At 48.8% G+C, this 25,011-nt stretch overlaps 2 protein-coding genes across 7 annotated transcripts in view; one reads left to right on the top strand and one right to left on the bottom strand.

Moving 5' to 3' along the window:
- The window catches only part of ANGPTL2 (angiopoietin like 2), a 41,372-nt gene extending 32,690 nt beyond the window's left edge, over positions 1-8,682 (bottom strand). The window contains exon 1 of the mRNA XM_063082458.1: positions 8,198-8,682. The gene's annotated coding sequence lies outside the window, so the exon portion shown is untranslated. The remainder of the gene's footprint in view (positions 1-8,197) is intronic.
- RALGPS1 (Ral GEF with PH domain and SH3 binding motif 1) overlaps positions 1-25,011 on the top strand; it is a 313,809-nt gene that overhangs the window by 199,210 nt on the left and 89,588 nt on the right. The window lies entirely within an intron of this gene.

Here is a 25,011-nt window from a genome sequence, read left to right as displayed (position 1 = left end):
TTCAGTTTCTTCCTATGACCAACAAAGAAAAGCAAATCCAACTGTTTTCCTTGGCTTTGAAATTAAAATAAAAATGATTCTTGAAATTGCTTTTCCACATTGTATTGTGAGGAGTTTCCATTATGCACGGGTTTTCCCTCCCTGCAAGTGAGGCTGGTGTAACTACACCACGTGAAGGCCTTTGCACACTGGGAGGCGGCCTCCCCAGGGCTTGGGTCCCACCCAGCCTCCGGTGGGCTGATTCTGAGTGTCCCTGTTTGGCCTTGTGCGGTGGGGCCACACACTGTGTGTCCACATCCCTCTCATCACCACGGTGCTGCAGCCCAGGCAAGGGGCCACTTTGTGGGAAGAGTTGTCGTTTTCATAAAATGGAGCTGAGTGTCACGCCTTGTGGCAGAAGCTATTGGCCTGGGGTACTCTTTTGAGTTTTCACCCAAAGGTTAGGAATGAGAGAAGTTCAAATATTAAAAATAATTACTACAACCAATTATTACTAAGGCCCAAGCACTTAGTAAACATTATCTCACTTAATCCCCCAACAATGCTAGGAGGAAGGCCCTGTTATTTCAGGGCCACCATGCGTGAACAGACATTCATAGTCTTTGTAGTTTTGTATATTTATATGAGAGTAATTTTCTAATTCCCACAAAGATGCTTTTCAAGCTAACAGCAAGGCTTATAATTATCCCTGTTTGCAGATAGGAAACTGTTGAGAATTGAAGACTGTAAATCATTGCCCAAATTACTGAATTACTGAGTAACAGAGCCTGTAAGACAACCCCAGAATATGCCTGAAAATACATCATGCTGTGAATGTAGAGAAACTAAAGTGACAAAATGACAGGAAACCCAGAAGAGATTGTTCTCTGACCCTCCAGGCAAGAGGAGGACAGGCATGCTTTTGGGATTCCCAGGACTGCAGACCCCAGTGAAACCTCCAAATTAAGTCCAACTCCCAGGTGTTTAATCATCAGTCCAGGTTGTGGTCCTGCCTGAAGGACTCACAGAACCCACCCCCCATCCCCAGCCAGCACTGCCCCTTTGTTCTGTGAGCACAGATGAAGGCTGAGAATGAGTCCAGGCCAGAGTAAGTGTCCAAGCACTGCAGGAGGCCTGAGAAGCAAGCCTCTGCCAAGGTGGTGAGGAAATCTGGAACTGCCACCTGGTCCCCAGTGTGCCTGGCTGGCCCCTGATGTCTGGGTTCTGGGAAGCTAGAAACTTAAGCTGTGCTTCAGTGAGTCTGATGGACCTGAACACGAATCAGGATGGTTAAACCAACATCAGGACAGAAGAGAGAAAAATGAAAATGTCAATGTTGACAAACAGTTGTTCCTGCTAAAGCTGTTTGAAGTATATGGTGTGCTGGTAGAGTGGTTCCCAAACTGATTGGTAACCTAGGATAACGGAGAGATCAGATGAAGGAAAAGTCCAGAAGGGCCCAGCTGACTACATGACCAATAGCATTAATAATAATTGTTGTCATTTGTTTGTTATAAACTGTTGTGTGCCCAGCTGTACTCTATCTCACTAGCTCTTGCAACCTTATACGTAGAGGACCATATGTCCTGGTTGGCCCCAGTTGAGGCCTGTTGTCTTATATAATTATTAATAGCACCTCTTTTCACTCTCAAAACTGTCTTGGTTGGTCAACAAATTATATGGTCCCCATACCATATAATTATCATACCGCAGGAGAAAGGTATTATCTGCATTTTGCAGTAGAGGAAATCCAAAACCAGAAAGGTTAGGTCGCTTGCCTGAGGTCACTCGGAGTAAACATCAGGATTGGGATTTAACTGTCAGCTGCCAGGTCCATACCCTCACTTCCATAAAGATTGTCTCTCCAGCCAACATGAACACAAAGTGCTTACTTATTTGTTTAGATTAATTCTTACTGTGACTGAATAAGTAGAAACAGCTTTCAGGTCAGCACAAGGGTGAGTTTTGTTGGGTGTTAAAAAGAGCTTCTTGGTCAGGCAAGTGGTGAGACCCCAAAATGGGCATCTAGGATGAATATTAGCATCTTCACCTTAGAATACCTGGAGAAGGAACTGTGCATCAGTTGTTCTGGGTGATTCACCACCCACCTGGAGGCCAGGGAGGGAATATCCAGATTTCCAACTGCCATCCCCTCCTACCCTAGGATCCTGTGAATCATTCCCCACTAAAAGACTTTGTGGGCACCCAGGGAGTCTGGAGCCGTTTCCCAAACCCTGCCAGTTCACCTCTTGTAACAGCTTCAAATGAATCATTTGTCCATCCATCCAGCCTTCCAGGACCCATCCATTTAGCTTCCCATCCAGCCAGCCATTGTGCATTGCTATAACCTAGGTCCAGCCCTGTCATGGATGATGGAAGAACACAGGCATGGACCAGAAAAGCAGATAGTCTAGGATCAGACAGATTTGCCTGGAAGAGTGGCATTGGGGTGTCAAATGCCTGCTGCCGTAGACCCTTGCACTCCTGCCACTGGTGAGTTGCTAGCTCCAGGGAACCACTAAGTTCATGGAGGAGGCAGGTTGTGGTCACACTGTGAGATCATAGAGCAAGGGGCGATGTGGTTAGGCATGGGGGAGCTGGTTGCGTTTGTCAGGGGGACAAGGATACTTCTGTTACTTTTTCACATTATTTGAGAAACATCTTGAGATTCCCCCAAAGTCAGTGCACTGAGCCCCCTGTGCCAGGAGCCTCAGCCAACAGAGCAGAGGCGGGGGAAGAGTCTGCAGAAGTCATTTCAGAGTCCAGCTTCTGAGTTGGCTGCTGCATTTCCGATAGTGCCTGGTGTGCTCTGGAGCCCTGGAACCGGGGGAGCCTCAGACAGGAGGGAGAAATCAGGGGCTGAATGGACAGCACTGCCCCAGGGTGGCTTTCTGGGAAATCCCAGCCTTGTCTGGAGCTGTTCTGTGCTAGGCTGAGTGGTTGGCACCAGGGTCACCTTGGCCTTTTGGGATAGGCTCAACCCTTGAGCACTGGGTCAAGCACTTTTTGTGCCTACTTCATTAACCCAGCAACTCTGTGAGACAGGGGCTATGATTATCCCTATTTCATAGATGAGCAAACAGAGGTAAAGGATGAAGCCACTTTCTCTGGGCCATAGAGCTACTAAGTCATAGAGCTGGGCTTAGAACCAGATGTGTCTCCTCCAGAGCCAGGTTTGTCACCCACACAATCACAACTGGCTTCCCTGCTTTTGGGTGCTACCTCCCTTCCAGTACACACTGCACGCAGTTCTAGGGCTGTCTTTCTAAAACTCACATCTGATCATGCCAGTGTCCTGCTTAAAAACAGAGCCCATTTTGTCATGCTTCTCTGCCTTTGCACATGCTGTGCTTTTTGCCTCAAGCACGTTGCCCCACTGTCCTGCCTGATGCATGCCTGTCTTCCTTCCTAAGTTGCCCTCTCAAGTCCAGCTCCCCATGAAGCCATCCATTCGCAGCGAGGTCCCTCCTCCTCCAGCTCGCAGGAGTGGCTATAGCTGCCTCCATCCCAGCACCCAAGACTCAGATTGTACTCATCTGGTTGTCTGCTCCCAGACTGTGAGCTTCTTAAAAGCAGGGTCAGGGCAGATTCTCCCTCTGAACACCCAGTACCCAGGTTGGCACCTGGGCTACTGACTAGGAATTCAAAAATTTCATTCATTTGACATTTCCCAAGCATTTCCCCTGTGCCAGCCACTGTGCCGGGGGTTGAAGATAGAGCAGGAACAAGGTAGGCAAGGTCCCTGCCCTCAAGGAGCCCACTGTAGTAGTTGAGACAGAGAGCAGGTGTTCATAATATGGGTAATCAGCACCCTAACCTGGTACCTGAGGGTGCTGTAGTGGCACCTGCTCCAGCTGGAGTGGGGTTGGGGGAATGAAGGGGGAGGGTAGGTGTCCAGAAGAGACCTTGGCTGGACAACACAGAGGGGAATGGTGTGGCACTCCAGGGTAGAGAGCTTGTTTGCTTGAGAGCCTGGATCTGAGGCTTGCTGCAGTACTTCATGTATTCATTTATCCCTCGGATACCTTCTCTGCCTGACCCTGAGTGGGTGTTGGAGGTTTAGCAGTGTCTAAGACAGACACACCTTTTCCTCACGAAGGCTGGAGTGAGACAAATTTGGGCAGGACTTTAGGCATTCCTGGATCTGGGCAGGTTCTCAGGCATCTCTTGGAGATAAGAACAGAGTTAGTTCATTCTGGGCTTTTCTGTGGTGGTCTTTGGTCTGCCTGTCTGGAGGTCTGGGCAGCAGAGCAGGGCTGAGGTTCTGGGACTGCTGGCCCCAAGAGAGGCTCTTTCACCAGAGAATAGATCTGACACAATAGCTCGATTGTAAGAAGCCTGGCTCCCCCGACCCAACATTTTAACATTCCTGTGATCAGAATGTGTCTCACAATTGATGGTGTACATGTACTGGGACATTGTAATGTTTTAACCCCCCATAAGGCTTACAGTCCTGTGAGGCAATACAGTTTTGTCACAGAAAATACCCCCAGAATGAGGTTTTTGATGATCTATCACCACAAACTCCAAGCTGCCAGTGGCTGAATAACCCTTCTATTTAGGGTGTTTTTATACAAAATTCACAGAAAAGAAACACTATTCAATGGATTGATTCTTTCCTGAGATTTCCACAGTATGGTTAACCAGGATGGCAGCAGGCTGGGATAGAATGAGCACAGGTCTGGGTTTGAATCCTTGCTTTTTGACCCACTAGTGGCAAGACTTTGGGAGAGGTGCTGTACCTCTGAGCCTCGGTTTTCACTTCTGTAAAATGCAGACAGCACCACTCATCTGGAGGGCCCTCTTAGCAACACATGTCTCCTTTTCATGACTCAGTTGTGTGTTTATATGATTATTAGACTTACCATCTCCCTCATCTTGCTTTGCTGTGGGCTCTACAAAGCCGAGCCCCTGCCCTGTCTGCCTGTTGTCAGTTGAGACCATTCCAGATTAAATGAGCTGTGATTCAGAGAGAGGCCAGATGCTGGATGTACCTGCCTTGGGTGGGGCTGCTGTCTGTTTGTTCTTTTGTGGCTACCAGTTGCCGTCTCCCCAGTGTTTTCTCGGGAATTGCTCAAGTGTGGCCCAGTGTAGACGGTGAGGAACTGAGCTCTGATTCTCCAACCCTAAAGGAATCTCCAAGTAGAGATGTAGATAACACACAAATGGTATCTCTGTCACATAGATAAGTGTTTCCCTGAGGTTCTCTCCCACTGAGTTGGTGCCAGAGTTCCATGATGCTGATGGGGGAGAGAGGATCCCAGAGCACCTAAGTGGGTGGGTGTTTGAAATCAGCCAGCTGGTTTGGAATCCCAGTTCCATCTCTCATTGACTGTATTACCACAGGTATACTGTATAACTGTGCTGAGGCTCATCTATAAGAGGGGTAACAATAATGCCTATTCTGTCGCAGAGATAGACTTCCATGAACAGCAAATGATGCATTGAAATCAGGTAAGCAGATGGTTTTCAGAGGGGGTGATGCAGCATTCTGTAGGACAGCAACCAAGCAGATTTGCCTGCCAGGGTAACAGGGCAGGGACCCAGTAACAGAGTCAGGATAAGAGAAATCAAGGCACCTTGAACAAGGCAGTGGAGTGAGATGGAGGAAGGCATGGGCTTTGGAACCAGATAGTTCTGGGTTCAAGCCCCACATAATCACTTAAATGTGATCACTTAACTTGGGCAAGTAAAGCTCTCAGAGCCTTAGTTTTCTCCTCTGTAAAATGAGATGCTAAAACTAGAACCTACCTCCTTGGGTTGTGGTGAGGATGAATTGAGATCATGTATGTGCCTTACTTAGCCTATGGGTACTTCATAAATTGTTGTGGGATTGATGAACAGCTGATTTGCTCTGCCTGTGAGTTTACAGCAATGCCATGCAGTGCCCTCCTGGACCATGTGCTTTACACATTTTTGTCTGTTCCACCAAGACTACCTGGTACTGAGTAATAATTAATCCCATTTTTGTTAGCTAAGCTCATGAAGTCAGTCAGGGCCTCTGCTCAGCCTGAGCTGCCCAGAGAGGACAGTGAGCCACCAAGGTTCCAGGCTGGAGCAGGGAAACCCATGGCTTCAGCAGCCCCAGAGGCCTTGTGCTAAAGAGGCAGATATTTAGCATCAGCTTTCAAACTGCTTCCAAGAGCCCAGGGAGCCCGCTGGGACCTCTGGGGGCCATGGGACAGAAGCGACTGTCCTGGGCTAAGATGTACCATTGTTGTCTGGTGTAAGGCCCACCAGACTTGATCACCATAGTGGCCACACTTGGTGATAGCTACTCCTTACCTCTTCCTCTGCAACTCCAGGACAGGCCTAGCCATTGATCCTCCTGCAGCCCTGAGGTAGCTCCATCTACTATGCTTCTGGTGGAGAGACCAACAGGCAGACAAGTAGTGCCCATGTGGGTGGGAGGCTGCTCTTCCTGTAAGGTTGGTATCGGATTCTTTTGTCACTGTGTCTGCACTTTCTCTTAGTCTGGACTTCTGAGACGTAGACATGCTATAGGTGGCCCAAACCCAAACCCCAGACAGAGAGCCCTCCTCCCCCAGGCTCCTGGAAGGCCCCCCAGTATGGGTACTAGTAGCAGTCATAGCATTGGTTCTACCTTGGATTTTCTGAAAACCCTAGCAGGATGTGTCCAGACCGGGAAAAGCATTTGGGTCTCTGCTCCTCCCTCTACACAATTTTGATTGTTATCGTTCATAATAATCAGTGACTAGTGTTTTCTGAGGGTTTGCAGCACACCAGGCACCATGCTAAGACCTAGCATCGTGTGTGCTCTTCCTAGAAAGCAGCGTGGTTCAGAGTAACTCTGGAGCCATGCCCTGGGTTCAAGTCCTGGTGCCAGCACTTGCTAGCCTTGCGGCTTTGGGCATGTCACTTAACGTCTACCTCAGTTTCCTCATATAAAATGGGAAGAATAACAGTACCTATATTATAGGGTGGTTGTGAGGATTCTACCAGTTGATAAGTGCCTGGCTCATAGTAAGTGCAATGTAAGTGTTAGCTGTTAACTAGGAGGTGGGCACTGCTATTTTCCCATTTTACAGATAGGGAAACTGAGATTGAGAAAGGCTGAGTGTTCTGCCAGAACCACTTGGCTAGTAAGTAGAAAAAGAGCCAGAATTTGGAGCCAGTTCGTGAGCACTATTCTACTCTGCCTCCATTTGGAAAAATACATGTGGGGAGCATTTGACCAGCTTCGGAAGTGGCATTCGCAATTTTCCTCAGAGCCCTGGTGAAAGGAGATCCTCTTCTAAGTAACCAAAGTGGCCTCTGGGAGCGCTCATAATCCCATGGCAGAGGCAATAGCTGACCCATGGCACACTTATCGCAGAAGGAGAAGGGAAGATCAGTGAAGAATTTCTGTTTGGAAATGTTATCTAACGCTGAGCACTTTCAAGGGACTCAGTATGTGGAGCCTGAGCTGTCCCCCTGTGGGGTGCTGCGGAAGCTGCACCCTCTGTTCTTTCTTGGCCACATTCAGCCAGTTGGAGACCTGCGGTACCATCCAGTGCTAGAAGAGTCAGGTGTCCTTGAGCATGGGGAGGGGAAGTCAGAGCAGCACTTGCCCCAGGTCACAGTGGCAGAAACTTCTGGGTGACATGTCTCTTCCAGCACCGGCTGCCTTGGCTCCTCTCCTGCCCAGCTGAGGGATGAGCAGAGGCTGCCCAGCTCCAGGGAACTTTCTGAACCAGGGCTCCTGGCTGCCTTAGGACAGCGTTTCCTTTTGCTTTTGCCTCCGCCTAGTAGTCTCTAGCTAGGGTGCATGGGAACCCAGAGCTTAAAAACGATTTCCCAAGTCCTTGCACTTCCTCTGCTGTCTGTGACTTTTTCAGTCCACTGCCCCCTCAAGCTCACACCTACACAAACACACACACGCACGCAGCTGCTAAGCTGTGCCCAGGAACCGCCTGCCTTCACCCCAAAGGCTCTTTGTCTGAAGGAGGAGAGTGGGGCTTATTGATGAAGTCCTCAAAATCCCAGCCCATGATCCTGTGCCCCAAAACACCACCCTCTGCCCAAGAGTCCACAGGTCCTGCCCCAGCAGATGCCTTGTTTGGCTCCAAGTGAAAGCAGGGAGTGACCTCCTCTGGGATCCAGCTGCACACACCCCTTCCCCCCACCGGAGGGGTCAGGGTTCTTGAACTCCCAGCCACGGGGGCCAGCAGCTGCCTCTGGCCCCCTGCCCCTTGCTACCACAGTACTGGCCCCTTACCTCTTCCTCCTGCTTGGCTCCCAGGGCAGCTCCTCACATGCTTCACCTTGGCCATCAGCAGTACAGCCTGTCCATGGCCTCCAGGAGGGGTCCCCAAGTCACAGGCCAGACCTGCTGCCAAGCAGCCCTGCTTCACTGGCCTCACTGGCTCTGCCTCCACAGCAGGGCTCCAGTCGAGGATGGGGCAAGGGCTGGCTGGGGGTCCTGCTGGGCTGCTCACAATCTGCTTTCCCTCATAGCCAGGGCGGGCAGCTGGATCAGTGTCATGCTCTGCAGGTCCGGGGACTCGGGCAGCACGGCTCAGGGCTTCTGGTCCATCCTCAGGCCGTCTGCAGCAGCCTCATTTGAACTCCCAACTCCTTTGTGGAGCCTTTACATGCCGCCAGAGGAAACTGTGAGCACAGCCTGAGCCTGGTTGGCTGCAGGCACTTCTCTCCACCCACCAGTGCAAGAGGATCCCCCAGGCCCCAGAAAGGCTCCGGGCCTCCCCTCAGCCCCAGACAGAGGCGGGCCGCCCGGTGATGTCACACTAGCTCCGGCCCCAGCTGGCCCAGCCCCTCCCGCCTGGCCGGCTTTGGCGGCCTCGGCGGGACCCCTCCTTCCTTGGCACAGCCAGCCTGGCCAGCTCCATTCCCTGGCCCGCCCGCTCCCAAAAGCCCGGGCAGCTCCCAGCGAGCTCCACTGAGGCAGAGAGCTTCCCCTTTGACTCAGGTAATGGGTTTAGATCCGCTCCAGCTGTGCATGCAGCCGGCTGCGAGCAGCAGGGAGCTGGGTCATCCTCCTGGACCCCTACCTCGCTACACACTGCCCACAGAGCCCCAGGTTGGCGGGTGGCTGGGGCAGCTCAGCCGCCCTTCTTGGAGGCCTTACTCCTTCTCTAAACCCTGGGTAAGGGAGCCCAAGGCTGTCCACACAGAAGCCAGCAGCGTCTGTGCTGCTGGAAGTTAGCAGGAGGCAGTAGCTTAAGACAGTGGAAATACCACAGGCTGGGGGTGGGGCAGCACTGGAGGAAAGCTCCGTCACTTCCTACCTGAGTGGCCTTGATTAAGTCACTTCAGCTCTGTGGGCATCCCTTCTATGCATCAGTAAAGGAGGTAATTAATGCTAGTAATCTATCTCCAAGGGCTGCAGCGAGGGTTCTCCGAGATCACACGGGAGAGGGCTTGGCACAGTGTCAGGGATACCCCATGAACTGAACTCAGGACTCGGGAGATGGGCAGGCCAGGGGTCGCACACTCCCAGAACTTCTGCTGTGTGATACTGTTCAGCCTCAGTGTTTTCATCAAAGTGTGACCTCCTGTTGGGCCCTTCTAGGAACAAATGCTGGAACTCCATTAGAGTCCTCGGCACAGAGTCTGCCACATAGGTGGAACTCTGTGAACGCTTACAGAATCAGAGCAAGAAAGGGGACAATGGCACTGGATCCCACAAAGCAAGCATCGTCCAAGCTTATCGGCATTGTCAGGCTGGAAGAAGGCGCAGTCAGAGGAGGCAGGGCCAGGCCCACTGTTGGACACTCTGCAGGGATGCAGAGTGTGGGAGGGTGGGTGGCCAGCACTGCACTGGGAAGGGAACCCCAGGGCACAGCTTTGTCCCTCTGCTTGGACTCTTCTTTCCTTTTTAAAACATTGTACTAATGATGGTGGTGATGATATTTCGATATAAATTGGGAGAAGAACCTTAATGGGACTCTCCCCATCCATAGGCACAGTGGGTCATGTACCTGGTCCCTGGGCAAACGAGTCCACTGTGGTCCATCCCTCCTCAGGACTGCCAGTCCTGCCTTTGCAGGGAGCGAGCTTTTCTCCTTGCCTCTGATTCTCCCAGCCTGCTCAGACTTTCTTTTCCATCTGTCAGTCCCATCCCTTTTTACAAGGTGGGTCTTTGCCAGAAGACCCCCAGTGTCTTAGAGGCCACTACATCATCCAGAGAGCTGGATTGTACAGTCAGCCAGAAATACTCCCTACATTTACTGTGGGGGTGATGATTCCGGTCCACTCTGGATTCTCCAAAGGGCCTAAAGGGCTCCCAGTGGGGCCATGGTGGGGCCGTGGCAGGCTGGGGGCTAGAGATCAGCAGAACCATATTTGATGGGAGCTGAATTCTTCTCCCTCACTCTGTCGAGGCACCCATATTTTGCCAGCCTGAGATACACGGTGGAGGTTGGTATGTCTTTCTTTCTCCTCTTCCTTCCTCTTTCCCTTCTTTCTCTCCCTCTCCCCTACCCTCTACACCCCTCCCCAACACTTCTCTCTGTTATCCAGGGAGTATTTGTTGGGAACCTGCTCTTAGCCAACACAAGGAAGCCAGGGGCCCAGTCCTCTGAGAGCTGGTAGTCCAGGTGGGAGACAGACAGTGTGGTGCATGAGAAGTCCTGGGCACTGGGGAATACCTAACCAGTAGTCTGATTAAGCCTGGGCAGGGCAGTCAGGGCAGGTTCCTTGACAAAGCAGTGCTGAAGCTGAAGCCTGAAGGATGGGTAAGAATTAGCAGGTGATAAGGGTGGAGAGAGGATGGTCTGGGCAGAGACAATAGTGTGTAAAGACCCTGTGGAAGATTGCTTTTTCAAAGATGGCCACAACGATATCTCCTAGTACACAATGAGACCTTGACACTCCTCCCATTGAGAGGTGGTTCATGCCCCCTCACATTGAATCTACGTGGATCTGTGACTTCCTTGTAACCAGTAGAATGTGGTGGAGGTGACACTACCTGACTTCTGAGGCTAGATGAGAAAAGGCAGTGCATCTTCTGTCCTGTTCACTGAGGCACTCTGTTTTGGAGCCCTGAGCCAACCAGGAGCCTAAGAAGTTCAGAAGCCACCATGCAGAGGCCATGTACAGTGTAGGTCCCAGCTGATGGCCAGCATGGACCTCCATATATGTGAGGGAAGATGCCTCTGATGATTCCAGCCCCTCTCCATTGGGTCACCCCAGTCACTGCGTCAGTCTCAGCTATGGAGTCTTCCTGCTGAGGCCATAGACACTGGGGAGCAGACATGAGCCATTCTACTGTTCCATATCTGAATTCCTGACCCACAGAACCCAGGGATATAATAAAATGGTTGTTTTAGGCTGCTAGGTTTTGGTGGAAATTTGTTACACAGCCATAGTAATAAACAGACCCTGAGGCAAGAGCAATTGTAGGCACTCTTCAGAGGAGCTGAGAGAAGTGCATCTCAGCTGAGGAGAATAGGCAAGGCCTTGTTAGAGGTGGGACTTCATCCCAAGGACAGTAGGGAGCCACTGAAAGGATTTGAGCAAGACAAGTGTTGAGACGTACTTTTATTTTTTAAAGGCCACATTAGTTGAATCGACACTGGATTGATTTGAGCTACACACAAGGTGTCTGTATCTGGTAGGGGAGGGAGGCAATGGGACTCTCTGGATCAGGAGGGAATTTCTAGGACTTTCTCACTTTCTGGGAATGGGTGCAGCCCAAGCCCCTTGGTTGCTAAAATAAATTTGTTTTCACAATTCTAAGTTCCTAGGATCCCATCAAACAGGGGAGGAATACCAAGGTGACCTTGCCCTGTGCCCATCTTTGCACAACTCCTGCCCCTTTGGTGGCCTTGGGGAGTCAAGTGCCCTGCTTGGGAGCTTGAGCTCTGGGACCAATTCTGGTTCAACCACCTAGTAGCTCTGAGCTCACTTTCCTCATCTGTAAAATACGGATAATACAAGGGTCTACCTTATAGAGCTGTTGTGAAAATTAGATAAGATGTGACACATTAAGTGTAATACACACTGGCAAGTCCATTGCTTGATACATGTTTGGCTGTAACAGTTAGCACTGCCTCCTTCAGTGGGCTGTGAGTACTCTGAGGACAGTGGTGTGTGCCAGCCAGGGAGAGTCTCCTTTTGTATAGCCCAGAGCAGAGAAATGAATGGCTGGCTGGAGGAGGGAGAAAATCTGTGGCTTAGAGTCTAACGGACCTGGGCCCAAAGCCCACCTCTATCACTAATCTTGGGCAACTTTCTTATTATCTCCAAAACAATAACACCCCTCTGGGTTGGTGTGAGGACTGAATAAGTGCCTGGTACTAGGCATTTAGCAGTTGGTCAGGAAACTGCCGCTGCACTGCTGCTGCTGCTCCCTGCTCCCAGACTCCTCCCATTCTCACTCAGAACAGCTTCACCAAGCTCCTAACTTGATGACTGCTAGGTCTTGGAATCCCCCTGACCTCCTCGAGGAGCACCACTTCCACATTTCCACTTGCCTGCCAGACAGAAGCATCACGTGATTAAAACATTTTCCTTTTTAAAGTTTTTATCAATGAAAAATGTTTGATGTTTATCTGGTGGCAGAATACGAAGAATCTTAATGTATGTGCCACAGTTTGTATAAATGATTTCATGTCTTTTCATGTCTTATCACCTTCCCAACAACTACAATTTTTTTTTTTTTTCCTGTTGGTAATGTTGGGATTTTCTGCTGAGATACTGGGTATGTGACAGGAGAATGTGTGTGTATGTGTGCTGGAGACGGAGGGGCATGTGATACAGAGGGGTGTGCTTGGATGGAGCAGCTTTGCTGTATTTTGCAATCTCAGAGTCCCACCAGATTCACATATAAATTGACTTTTTTTTTTTTTTTTTAAACACCCCTTTCAGCGCTTTTTAAATGTCTTCATTGTCTTCTGGCCAATGTGTTTCTGATGAGAAATCAGCTACCTTCCTTGGTCTTCCTGTATACCTAAGGAGTCTTTTTTTCCTTTGTCTTCTTTTAAGATTTTATTGTTGACTTCTAGCAGTTTGATATGATGTGACTAAGTGTGATTTTCTTTGCATTTATTCTATGTCGGGTTCACTGAGCTTCTTGGACCTATGGGATGATGTTTCATTTGGGAATATGGGGCGAATTTGGGGCCATTATTCCTTCAAATATTTTTATGCTCATTTCTCTCTCCCCTCCCCTTCTAGAACTCCATTTTATACACTTGTCCCACAAGTCACTGAAGCTTTGTTTATTTATCTATTTATTTATTTAATCTTTTCTTCTCTCATGCTTCCATTTGAATAACTTCTATTACCTGTCTTCAGGTTTGCTAATCCTTTCTTCTGCAGTATATAATCTGCTATTAATTTCATCCAAAGCATTTTTTATGTCAGATACTATATTTTTTTGGTTCTATAATTTCCACTTGGTTATTTTTATAATCTCATTTCTGTTCTAGGATTCCCTATCCACTCATTTATTCTATCCTTTATTTCCTGAAAATCCTATCCATATTTATAATATTCATTTCAAAATTCTTGTCTACTGATTCCAACATCTGGGTCATCAGTGGGTCTGATTTCATTGACTGGTTTTTTTCTCTTGATTATGGGTCATATTTTCCTGCTTCTTTACATGTCTGTAATTTTTATTGTATACTGGACATTGTGGATGATCTGTTGAAGAGACTGTATTTTGTCTTCTTCTAAAGAATGTTATGTTTTGTTCTAGCAGGCAGTTAAATTACTTGATCTTGTGGAGGCCTTGTTTTTAGACTTTGTTTAGGTGGGTTTATTTTGGTTTTGCCAATAGTCCTAGGGCATAACCCTTAGTCCTGGACTTACTTGTAAGGCATGGCCTTTCTGGGATTAAATCAAAAGCCTTAAGTGTTTGCTAACCTGCTTTAATTTGGCAGGACTTGAACTGCAAACTCCATCTTCCAGGCAACTGCTGAAATCTTTTCCTCCCAGCTGCTGCTTTCTGTTGTGCTTCTTGGAGTTTCTCTCTACATGTATACAATTTAGGGGTTAGCTAAGGATTTTAGGGAAATTTGTGCAGTAATTTGGGGTTCCCTCTTCTGTAGCACTCTTCTTTCTGGCATTTTCCTCCTCAGTTTCCAGCCTCAAAGTTCAACCTCTTTCTCATCCTCCCAAACAGTAAGATTGCTGCTTTCTGTTTCAGTTCTATTTTTCTATGTATCACCATGAACTGGGAAGTGGAGTAATGTGCTTCCCTTCTTTCATGGACCATGTCTTCTCCAGTTTTTCTGCTTTTGGTTGTCCTTCAGTGCTTTCAACCAGTTGTTTTTTGTATATTGTCCAGAGTTTATAACTATTGACCAGAGGGTTAGTTCAATACAATCTATTCCTCCATTTCAGGAACTGGAACTTCCCACATCCCAGTTGAATTTGTCTTCTCGTCCAAACCTCCTGTGCTTCTACTGCTGTTGGTGCCCTGCCGTAAGCCCAGTTAATTAGTGGGTGGTTCCTAATCCAGTTGTCTGCTCTCCCTGCTCTTGGTCATAGTCAGTGTCAGCCTCAAGAATTCATAGGTTGATTCACCTCAGTGTAACCACCTGGGCACTAGAAGATGAAAGAGATGTGCTGTCCTCACAAGCCTTATTAGAGCACTTTACGTAGCTACCTGTGATGTACTATGCATAAACTCAACATTTTATAGGTATCACTTCATTTTCTCCTCTCAAAACCCTTTGAGGGAAGTATTACTATTCTGCTTTACTAACAAGAAGATTGAGGCTTAGCAAAGTGAACTTCCTTGCATCAGGCCACACAGCTAAGAATGAGCTAGGAAGAACACAACAGTCCTGAAAACAAATTGCATTTCTTCAGTTCTAACACATTTTTTCTTGTTGTAAGATCTCTGAAATCAGGGTGCATCTGACAGCCAATGACATGTCATAGTTTAATTGGCAACAGTTTTTCTTTTTTACTAGAACATGACACATTCTACAGTTGATGATTTGTCAGATTTGAGGAAGTGTGTCAGTTTCAGTCATCAAGGCCCTAGTGTGGTTGGCTCATGGTTGGACAAAAAGGCAGAGCCCTTCCTCCGCTGGTCAGCTGGTCCTGGGAAGGCCTAGGGAAGTGTCTGAGCATCAGGAAGCCTGTGGAGCTGCCAAAGCCTCTGGCCATCTAGATTTAATAAAACAGCCGCCTCTAACCTGAGAGTGAGCCAGCTGGTCCCCTCTTCTGGAGGCGTGTGGTCAGGTCCTGTGACTCGCCGCCCGATACCAGGCAGGGGGCCGCATGTTCTTGTCTCTGGTGAGAAGTTAGGGGACTTGAGTCTGTGGGAAGATTCTTTTTTTTTTTTTTTTTTTTTTTTGTGACCGGCGCTCAGGCGGGGAGTGCACCGGTCATTCTTATATAGGATCCGAACCCGCGGCGGGAGCGTCGCCGCGCTGCTAGCGCAGCACGCTACCGAGTGTGCCACGGGCTCAGCCCTGTGGGAAGATTCTAAGGCAGTGCTACTACCCAGTGTCACAAAGGGTATCCAAGCACTTAGAAAGCCCTTTGAGGACACTGTGTCTGTTAAATGTTTGCCAAACAAGTCTATCCAAATGCCAGAACAGGGTGCATGCTCGGTTACTAAGTATACTTGAGAGCCTGTTGGCTTGTGGGTGACCCATTTCATTCTCAACTTCTTGGCCCACCTGTCAGGGGACAGAGTTAGGGTGGCACCTCTCCTCAAGTGTGGACATCACCTAACAGTCAAACACATTTGTTATTCAGTCAACAAATACTTATTAAGCTCCATCTGAGCACCAGAGTTTGGGCTCCAGGTCAATTTGCCCAAAGCCAGTTTGCCCAAAGCCTATCCACTATTAGTGGACTGGTTTTCATTTTGTCTCATAACAGTATTTTAAGGAATGTTCGTTTGGTCTCATCCCATCTCTCTCGTACTGCAGATGATGCTGGGGCTTACCCTCAAGAGGGGAGACTGAGGACCAGCAAGAGTAGAGATTTAATTTTAGTTTGCTAGTTTTCTTTGTTTCTTCATAATAAAAAACTTCACAGAAATTTTCCAAAGCTGTTTAAAATCATTCCCATTTAATAAAAAATTTTTAAAAAATTTGTCACTTCTGAAACATTGTGCCAGGCAGAAATTTTGTCCCAAGTGGGAGACATGGGACTAAGGGTAGTTTTACCATCAGTAGGGGAGGATTCCAACCCTGTTACAAAGAGACCTACCAAAATTCTCATCCCAAAGAGCAGCCAAGCTGTTGCTGACCTTGTTTATCTTTCCTGGGACCCAAGGAGGCAGCTGAGCAGATAAATGAGGGCTCGTGGCTAAAGACTGATAAAGTGAGCGTCTCAGGAATGAGACCAGAGTGGGGTCACCAAGTAGAGGGGCTGGTGTGGCCAGCAGGGAGCTCTCTGACTAGTAGGTCTGGGATGGGGGGTCGGGTGGGGGCCCACGAAGGCACTGCAGGGAGTAAGGGCAGCCATTACAGGAGGCTTGTTTCATCCCTGCCAGCCTCTAGACTATCCCACTGCCCTCTCACTCCCTCTCTCTGAACTAGGCCAGATAAATCCTACCTCTGAGGCCTGAAACCCTGGTGGGCAGGGATCAGGTTTTCCCTCTGTGCTGCTGGATATTCTGTTTGCTGCTCCAGATCTGCTCTTTGGCACCCTGCTCTGTGCCCAGAGGCTGACCTGCATGGCTTGCCTCAGTGGGCTTGCCTTCTGGCTTCGGGTTAGGGCTGGCCAGTGGCAGGAGCAGCAGGAAATGAAAGGGAGGAAATAGATTGGACAGGTGTATCACCAGCTTGCTCCCTGATGGTCCATGGCTGCCTTGGCGATGTGATGGGAGTCAGCCAGACCCAGGTTTGAATTCCACCTCTACCACTTACGAACCACATGACTTCTGAAATTTACCTATCCTCCCTGAGTTTCAGGTCCTCATTTAAAAACCGGAGATAGTAATATCACCTTCACAGGATGGCTGGGAGTAATAAGTGAATCAGTGTGAGTGCAAATACCCTTGTGCAGTATCTGGGACGTAGTAAGTGCTTAATAAATGCTGGCTTTCTTCCTTTACTAATTTGTAGCCCCATTGTCTTGGGCTTCCTACACACTTGGGTCCTCTGAAGGTCATCAGTCATTTTGTATCTCTCCAGACAGCTTTCCTTTAGTTTTCCCTTTTTGGCTTGCATATCTGTCACTGTCTCTGGAACCACCACCGCAGAACCTCACTACTGATAGTCAAAGAAGTACTTATCTGCCACTTCCTTTGTCTGCAGCCTGTATATGAAGTGTGCTTAACTAAAGAAAATCATCCTTTTAATGTGATGGAAAGCAGGCTCATGGAAAAACAGTGCATGTACATACATCCAAAAATAATTTGTAACATTTATTGAGTGATTATTGATCCTCAAAACAACCCTATGAGGTAGGTTCTTTAATATTTTCCGATTTTCAGGTGCAGAAACTGAGGCTTAAGTTAATTGACTTATCCAGGGTCACACTACGGGTCAGGGTTGAACTTGGGCAGTCTGGCACCTGCCTTCTCAACCTCTGGCTTATCTGGCTCTGTGATAGAGGAATAGCTCAGTTATCCAGGCCCCAGGGACCAAGTGGTTTTAGATAATCAAGTTGGCTGGAAAGCTACAATGTTATTTCTTTAAACATCCAGTATTTTAAAATTTTTATCCATTCTTGTTAAGCTTTTTACAGACACGCACACATACATGCACAGTAGCCTCCCTAAGCCTTGACGAATCATGCTATTGACCTCTCCATGGTGACTCAGTCGTCTTGAATAGACTCACTTTACTGCAGGCTGGGTGGAGGGCACTGTTTACAGGAGCCCTGTAAACCCCACACAGCTGTGTTTGCTGTTACTTTTCTGGCTCTTCCTTCCATGGCAGCAAACACCTTCCCTTCCCAGCCCCTCATCTCTCCCCACTTGTTGCCTCTCACCAGCTGAGGTCCCAGAAATCTGATAGAGTTATTTGTAAATAAGAATAGCTGGGTACTCAACTAATCTAAAGGGCTCTCCTGTGAGTAAAGCACAGGAGACCCAGTGCCTGAACCAGATCACATCAACTGTGGGTGCACGCAGGCCTCTGGGTCTTACAAGATCTCTACTCTTACATAGCAGCTGCCCTCTATTACACACTCACCATGTGCCTGGCACAGTGGGAGGCCTTCTACATGGATTATTTCATTGAGTCCTCAAAAGCAGGACCTTCCAGGAGAGGGCCTCTTCACTGTTTTCCATTTTAACTGATGAGATAGCTCAGGCTCAGAGAGGTTAGGGAGTCTACATCCACCCAGCCAGTAAGCAGCAAATGCAGGATTTGAATCTGGGTCTTTTTGAATCCAAAGTCCATATGCTTAACAGACTTCCATTTCCACAACTTGCCAGCAGCATGAGGTTGGACAACTTGGGGAAGCTCCTGACCCTCATTTCTTTCTCTGTAGGCCTGTACTGTTTATGCCCAGAGTTACTGTGAATGTTAATTGAGATGCTGTGTGCTGGATACATAGTAGGCACTCAGTAAGTGTTGGGTCCCTTATGTTCACTGCCTCAGCCTGTCCTAGATAAGTGGTTCTCAAGCTTTAGCAGTTTCAGAATCATCTGAGGGCTTGTTAAAACACGGTTTGCTGGACCCTACCCCGAGTTTCTGATTCAGTAGGTCTGGGATGGGCTGTGAGAATTTGCATTTCTAACAATTTCACCTAAGATCATGCTGTGGGAACCACTGCTTGAGACAGGTGAGTGTGACATAAAGGTGAGTCTGGGCTGGCCTCACAGTGACCATGACCTACCTCTGATAGCTGTCTCATGTGCTGGTTATGTATCAGGCAGGGAAAGTGCAGTTTGGCTTTTCTCAGGCATTTCCTGGGAGCTGGCTGTCTCGTCCTTCCCTCTACTGTGTGTCATTGATCCTGGGAAAATATAGTGTTTCAGCCACATGGTGATGTCTGGATGTGAGACAAGGTGCATTCCACTGATTTTATTAATATGTCCCTGATTTCCAGTTGCCTTTCTGGTACAGAATAGGAAATAAAAGGTGCATAAAAAGACAATAAATCATCTTGCAGAAACTACTTCTGTAAATTATCTACCAAAACAACAACAACAACAACAAAACACTTTTTGAAGCACTGCTCAAATGAGGTGTTCTTTTGCTTCTCAATTGGAAATTTAGATTTATGTATATGATGGTGTGACTGGTGTTCTTCCCTCCACCAGCAGGCTGTAAGGGCGGGGTGGACTATTTCATCGCCTTTGGGCAGTGGCTGACATACAGCAGTGGGTGCTCAGTCAGCATTGCTGCTGGACGAATAAGTGAAGGGCCTGTACAGTAGTGGGTGCTGGAATCAGAGGGATCTGGGCCTGAACCCTGGGCCTGCCCGTACTAGCTGATGGCCCTGAGTAAGTAACTTACAATGTGTGCCTTCATTTTCCCCTTTCTAAATTGGGTGTAATAAATAATATCTATATTTCATAGGGTTGTCATGAGAATTAAATGACATAGGTATCCAAAGTGCCTACCATATGGTAAGTACTTTATTTTTTCCTTACTGTCATTGTCATCATTATTGTCATCATCCTTGTCCTGCCAGGCAGGCTAGTATACTGGTATAGAGTGTGGGCTCTAGAACCAGACTTTTGGGTGCAAATATTGGCTCCACCACTTAACTAGCTGTGTGCTCTTTTTCATGTCACTTCTGTGCTTCAGTGTCCTAATCTGTAAAGCAGGGTTAAAAAAGCACCAAGCTCGTAAAGTTCTTGTGACCATTGAGGACATCTGCATGGCCAGTGCTTAACTATCTGGGTGGCCCACAGTAAGCACTGACTCTATTCCCTTCCACCTCTGCAGAGGGGCAGGGAAGAAGCCTTTGGAGAAGGCAGCTTGGCCCCATGAGGAAGGAATGGGAAGGGGAGGCACAGTGCACCCTGGGGAGGCTGCCCTTCTCCATGACCACCCTCAGCCCCACCACCCCAGGGAGAGAAGAGCAGCCTGATGGGGGCGTGCTCCTGGGTAAGGAAACATGCCAGCTTCTGCCACTGGAAACCCCCTCTTCCTAGCAGCCCTTGGAAGAGCAGCTCAGTCTTCAGCTGTGGGTTGACAGACTCAACTGGTTTTAATTACTCTCATGAGCTCAAGAGCATGCCGAGGTGGCATCCCCCCTCCACAGAGCCACTTTCGCCTGCAAACGTCACCTTTCTGCTACCTGTCAGGCTGGGGCTGTGTGGGGGGTGGACGCAGTAGGAACGAGCCCCGCCCTGCTGCCTGCCTGCACACCAGCCTGCCCTCGCCTTTCTTCCTCTGCCAGGCTTCTGGGCAGCTCCAGGCGTTGGCCTTCCCACACAGCATTGTCAGATAAGCTTCCAACACCTCGAAATCCACCCTGGGGGTACCCTCAGCATCCCCATTAACGTATAACCCAGGCCTTCCTGGTTTCTATGTGTGCAGAAGCATTTGGTAAACAGAATGCTTGAGCCGTGACTTGCTGGAAGGGGCAAATCCCAGCTGACGCCCCAGACGCTCAGACTATTTTGGGCCTGGTCTCTCTCCCACCAAGGTCTGCGGTTAGATTGTTCATCTTGGGGCCCCCAGCACCCACTTCGGGGGATGGAGGAGTGGACAGAGCTGGTTTCACATTCCTTTTCTGCTTGAGTGTTGGCCCAGCCAGGAGTCCTGCCCCTGGGCTGCGCCGGCTGATACCGTGGTATCCACTTAGTAAATGCTCTTGTCCCTGCTCCCCCGCTGTGAATGCTGTGATTCAGCACACAGCAAAGAGGAGCTTCACGTAAGAAAGAAAGTATTCACAGCCGTCATCCAGCTCCGGCAGGCGCCGCGGGAGACAGCTGCTGACTCTTGCCTTGCTGGGATGGGAAGGCTGCCCACTCTTCACACACACAGGGGTCCTCCTCCTCTTTTTTTTTCTTTTTTTAATTAAGACCCACAGTCTTTTCTCTTTGCTAGACTAAATACAATTTAAATCTGTGTCCAGAACACCTCATTAATAAGCAGCAGATAACAAACTCTTGGAATTAAGAGAACACTACACATTTAACAAAATACATGTTACAGGCCTGCTGTGTGCCCAGCACTGTGCTAAGTAAGCTCTCTGCAGAGCAGGGAGCAGCCTGGAGAGCACTGAGCCAGTGGCCTGCATCCTTTCCCCACCCCAGACCCCTCTTGCTACCTTTTCTTAGCCCTGTGTTTTGAAAATGCCTATAAATAATAATAGCAGCCACACTCCCCATGAAATTTACAGTTAAGTGGTGCCAGTATGATGCAAAGCTCTTTATTAATTCATTTCTTCCTGCTCATGGGTCCTTGACATGGGTGTGATGATTCTAACTTCCATTGTGTAGATGAGGAAACCAAGCGCTAGCCAAATCAAAAGTCTTGCCCAGGGTCATAGAGTTCTTGCTTCCAGAACTTACTCAGATCTCATTTCTTATGGTGACAATATATACTGTCTCTGTGAAATATGCTGCTTGTATTGTGTAAAAATAAATGTCTTATCCCTTTATTTTTTTTTTTTTAACAAACTCATAGCTAACTAGAGCTTCTGAACAGCTGAGAGTAGCTATATAATGTTGGTCAGAACAAAACCAAGGTGATGGTTCCCTGCCTAGTCCCCATGCCTGGCTCCTCTCCCCCACTGCTGCCCAGTGAGTCCATAATTGGTGCTGTGGGGAAGAGAGAGGGTCCTGGATTTGCAGCAAGTATAGTGCTGAGATGAGACAGGTGTGCCTCCTGCAGGGGGCACTGGGAATGTGATGAGCTTCATTCCCTCAGCCCACCAAGGAACCTGGGAGAGCGTCCCAGGACCTGAGAGGAGAGGAGCCGTGTCCTTTCAGTCCCCCTCTCCCTCTCTGGGGATGAAGAGGAAGACAGTGATTGACATGTAGCCCCTGTAGTTTGGGTCATATTGAACATAGAAACTGGTATCTTTTTCTGGTGTAGGGATTTCAGAAGGTGGAAACCCATGGAGTTGTGAGGACTTGAAAAAGGACTTGGGTATCTGGGAAGAGATGGGTTCCACCCTCCTATTCTAGTTCTCTGTGGCCCTTGTAGGATGCCAAGAACCACCCCTGAAGTTATTGTGGCTCCATGCAAAGGCTAGAAGAGGGGCAGCAGCTGTGGCTACCCAGATGGCCACCACACCAAGCAGTGGGACACCCAGCCTAGAAAAGGGATCAGGGACATGTGCCCCTTGTGGCAAGGAAAGGAGACCCGGCTACTTTTCAGCAATGGTAGGGCCAGGACAAAGCTGAACCACAATGTTAGGAGACCCAGATCACCACCTGTGTGGAGACCACCAGCTCAACAAGAGCCACCTGCATCAGAGGGATTGGACCAGACCAGGGGCCCTTCCCATCACTGATAGGCAACCCCTGTGTAAGCAGATATTGCTTGAGGGAATAGGCCCCAGAACATTCTCCATCTGCCTCCTCTCAGCTCCCAGAGCCAGAAATAGCTGGGGGATGGAAGGAGAACAGAAATGAACATTGAATTGAGTTTGAGTCAAGTTTTCAAATAACAGAACCAAGTCTTAAATCTTGAAATGTTGAACTGAGACTATTCTAATGATGAAAAGTGACTATAAAGTTACAGAATCTGGCCTTGATTTCATTTAGGGACCTGCTGCCCAAAACTGAAAAGGGGAGTCAACACAGCACAGTTGGGGAGTGGGTGTTGGGAAGAATAAAGCATTTCATGTTTGTACTCCCAGTGGATTCAGATTGCTCTATAAACTATTACTGACCTCAGTCATCCAACAACCCGAGGTTGGGAGTCCCTGGTCTGGCCACCTGAACTACCCACAGATGCCTAGAGGCCTGGGGATTGCCTGAGGAGCCTCTCCTCACAGTGTGGGAGAGGTGGCAGAAACACCCCAAACTCCAGCTGGCTGCTACCCAAAGGGCTATCCAAATGAATTAGACCTGCCGGTACTGCCAGCTACAGAGGCTGTGGCAGCAGAGGAGATTTGAAGTGGGAGAATGGGAAAGAAGAAAGCAGGAGCCAGATTCTGATGTGCATTTCTGAGCACCTGTCCTCTTTCCAGCACCCTGCTAGGGGCTTTCACAGGCTTCCTCCTCCACCACTCACTTGCAGAGCTGCAGGGGTGGAGTTCAAGTCCCCGATGCTGTATTCGCATCTGTCTTGGAGCTCTTCAACCCCTCTGAGCCTCTCTGTCCCTATCTGTGGAACAGTGATCAAAACAGTCCCCTCACAGTAGGTCGCCTTAGCCTACAGTGAGAGGAAGCACTGGGGATTGCTTCAGCCCTGCCCCAGAAGCACTCCAATTCTGTGAGCCCTCACCCCACTGCCTCACCTCCGCTGTCTCCTTCCTTTTCACGGGACCTGGCACATCCCCACTTTTCCCAGTGAGATACTTCATCCTACTGATTAAGGGTCAGGGCCAGATGGAGTCAATGGATGTTACACTGCCACTGGGTTCTCTCCATGATGGGCTCTGTCCTCCTCCTCCTCCTCCTAGAAGAGAATAAGCAGGGACTTCAGAACCGGTAGACTCCAAAGTACAGGGGCAACCCCAGTGGTTAGCGTGGAAACAGATGGTCGTAGGAATGACCTGTGGTCAGGGGATTTTTACCTCAGCCATGGAAGAGGGGTTGTGTTTTTAACTACCCTGTAATTAATAGTAATTGGGTTTGACATAAAGCTTTAATTACACCTGGATAACTGAGATAAGGGTCTGCTTGATAAGGTTACCTAGGGGAATGGTTCTTCTCTTTGCCAAGCATTCATCTCCTACCCACACCTGACCATAGAGAAGGACTCTTGACCCATCTAGTCCAATCCCCACCATAGACTGGTGGCCCACCCAGGCCAATCACAGTACATCATGTCCCCCCACCCCTCCAGACCAGTGGCCCACGCTAGGCCAGTTGGAGTCCTTGCCTGGATTGTTTTGTTTTTTAGAAGCCAGGAGAGAGAGGATCTCTCTTCCTTGATTGTGGAATGTCGGGATATGACACCACAGTCTTCAGTGGCCTGACCACATGGAGAGTCTGAGTAGATGAGGAGCAAGCCACCCCTGAGAATGGGCAGCAGTGAGGGGTGGAGAAAGTGGGGTGTACAGGCAGCAAGCCCCCAGCTCTAGCCCCCACCTCCACCTGCCAGTCTCTGGTGCAGCCTCTGGTCTTGTGAGCTATTCTAGGATTCCTTCAGTCCTTCCCCCTTTTGAAGCTGGTTCCAGATAAGTTTATGTCACTTACAACCAAAAGGATTCTGACTTATATATCTTTTTTTCCCCTTTTCTTTAAGAAATATTTGCCGAGAGCCTTTGGTGGACTAGATACTGGGCTGGGCACGGAAAGATGGCTGTGAGCAGAGCACATGGGCTCTGATCTGCAGGTCTCAGGGCCTAGTGAGGGCAGGTGTTGAATTAAGTGGCATGTAGTAGTTGAGAAGTGAACAGATGTGCCTTTGAACTCCCCTGCCACTTGCTGGCCATTTGACCTTGGACAAGTTTTTAATTTCTCTGAGCCCCTATCCCTCATCTGTAAATGGGACCTGCCTAAGTGTTCAGGGACGTGCACATCCAGCTCTCAGGCGGCCCTCAGTGAATAGAAGCCACTAATATCATTATGATTAGAGTCCTCTAATTACAAAGTGACTGGTTATTACAAAGGAGAAGCTAAGTTGCCCCAGGAGCCTCACATGGGAGCACTAACCCTATCAGGGGAGCAGGAAGGCTCTGCAGGGATGCTGTGGGCCATGCCCTGAAGAATGAGGAGGCCTTGCCCAGGCAGTGGGGACAGCTGGAACAGCAAATATGTGCTCATTTCCATAGCCTTACACTTTTTCTAGAGTCAAAACATGCTTGAGGGCTGAGCCCGTGGCGCACTCGGGAGAGTGCAGCACTGGGAGCGCGGCGTCGCTCCCGCCGCGGTTCGGATCCTATATAGGACTGGCTGAGTGCCGGTCACGAAAAAGACAAAAAAAAAAAAAACATGCTTGAACATTAGAGCTGGAAGTTCCAACCCCCTCGTTTACTGATGAGAAACCGAGCCACAGAGAAGGGCAGTAATTTGTCCAGTAAGGGGCAGCACTGAGACAAGAGGCCAGAACCCTGAATCCTACT

This window comes from Cynocephalus volans, chromosome 17 (genome assembly GCF_027409185.1).
Source record: "Cynocephalus volans isolate mCynVol1 chromosome 17, mCynVol1.pri, whole genome shotgun sequence".
NCBI lineage: Eukaryota > Metazoa > Chordata > Mammalia > Dermoptera > Cynocephalidae > Cynocephalus > Cynocephalus volans.
Note: the sequence above shows the minus strand (reverse complement) of the source record. Positions and strands in the feature narration are given on the sequence as shown.